Source organism: Ceratina calcarata, unplaced genomic scaffold (genome assembly GCF_001652005.2).
Source record: "Ceratina calcarata isolate Rehan_Ccalc_2016 unplaced genomic scaffold, ASM165200v1 scaffold482, whole genome shotgun sequence".
Classification (NCBI taxonomy): Eukaryota; Metazoa; Arthropoda; class Insecta; order Hymenoptera; family Apidae; genus Ceratina; species Ceratina calcarata.
This window is the reverse complement of record NW_017172447.1, coordinates 29,834-32,016: the sequence shown is the minus strand read 5'-3', so window position 1 is coordinate 32,016 and position 2,183 is coordinate 29,834.

Genomic DNA, 2,183 nt, shown 5'->3' with positions numbered 1-2,183 from the left:
TGTCTGTATTCGAATGTGCCAAATGTAGACAGATTTGTGCCAATTTGTATATGTTTGTAAACTTTCTTCTGCCAATACTGCCTTCTTCTTTTCTATTTTTCTCCCAGAATTCGTAGACGTCTAAGTTTAGTGAACTCTCTTTGCTGAAATCAAATCTGAGGACGGGCCATTCTTCTAGTGTGTTCTCTACGTACGGTTTTGATGTAAATTTGTCTACTATTATCTGGATATTATCGTCATTTCTGTTGCTGGTCAGTGCGTTCTGTGGCATTAAGAATACTAACTTCCTGACAAATATTTCCGTATACGCTAATCTTTTAATTGCTCCTTTAAAGGCCTTCTGGTAGAATTATTGGCAATTTTTATAAAATTCTGAAATATTTGTCTCCACTTCATCATTATCATCACTTAAACTTCTCAATTGCTGTAAAATGTCTTTTATCATTTGACCCACATGTATGGGATTGAGTGGTAATAAATTACTCACATTATATGTGTTGCGGATTTTTAGGCTTTCCGCGAGCCTCCCTGATGGACGGGGACCGGATAGCAATAGTTTAATCAGTACGCGGTCTGGTGACGATCACACATTTATGTCGGCGCTCAAGTAGCGCATTTTTAAGTTGTACAAAGTGCAAATGTCGTTATTAACAAAAGGATCGTGGTCTTGAACGAGCAAAGCGTGAACAATGGCGGCCAATTTGTCACGTGGCAATACCGTAACCTACACTTGGCCATTAACCTTGGTTCGAATAATGCATCTTCGTTCGCGTGATCTATTAGTTCATTTGTGATCTATCCGTGATCAATCGATCAAACTGATACTGTTTGTTGTACGCGTGGTCTATTCGACGATTATATTAATCGCGACCAAACCTTCCGCGAGCGGAAGGCGCGAGGTAATTTCAGCACGTGTTAATTTACGCGACGATTCGTAACGGAGTCATCAGGGGGGTGACACTCAATGTATTTCTTTGTTAGCAGCGTTTCTAGCGCCTCTCATTACAACGTGCTAAAACTAATGAGAAAAAGGCGGGTACAGGCTGAAATTTGAAAATCTGTATTCGTGTATCCTATACTTATATTTCTATTATTTTCAAAGTTGGTATAAAATAAACATGAGAACAAAATAAAATTTTTATCATGTATTTATTTATAATGAAATTGAAACAAATTACGATACAATTAGAAAAATGTGTACAAGGATAATAATAATACTTATGATTGAAACTTTATACGCGTCTTCCCCTTTTACTTGATTCTATGGCTTCTAAAATTAACTTATTATTAGTTTTCTTATTGTACGAATATTTACAATTAATAATATTTTTTAAAAATGTACAATACTTAACAATAATGTACTTAATAATAAAATTTAAAATATAATCCGTAATAGTATCTTTATGTTCACACATGAAAGTAAATATAATATGTTTCTTAACGTAAAATAGAGTATGTTTTCTTAAATTCTCTGGGCGATAATAATTGATTATTAAGTATTTGCTTATATTATACGCTTTATTTAAACATTGTATAAAATAATCCTTTAATGGTTTTTGACCTGTACAAGGCTTCAGAATATGCATCTCACATAGAGAGCATTTGAATTTCTTTAGTGTGTTATAATAGATAAAGCGACTAATGTCCCTGAAAGTGGAGGTAGGTATTGGTTCTATAAAACTCTCAGTTAAATTACGAAGTTTGCAGTGGATATTAAAGTCGTCTATTATTTGTGGTGGTTTACGTTGTAAATTATGCTGCAGTAAGTTTTCTAAATGTATGAGTGAGGTATCGAAGGTCTTTTCACAATTACTGCCTTTCGAGTATGGAGCTGCCATATTTTTAATTAACAGAGCTTTATAAGATTGCGCAAATTCTGTTGAACTGATAATATTATGCCTGACTCTGTGTTGCCGAATTTGCCCGAATAAGTTTTCCAATGGATCCTGATTAAAACACCTCGTGTGAAAATATTTCATTCCTTTTTGTAACAATTTTCCTTGAATACTCATGAAGGCTTCAATTGTGAAAATTAAATTTTTCAGGAAAGGAGGCACAGAGCGCACATCTGTGCCTACTTCCCTGAAATACATACGTCTCAAATGCATTATTGACGTCCTCCAGAAGGACAGATGAGGAGATGTTTTCCTTACTGGGCCTCGCAACGGCTTCTCAGTAGGAGG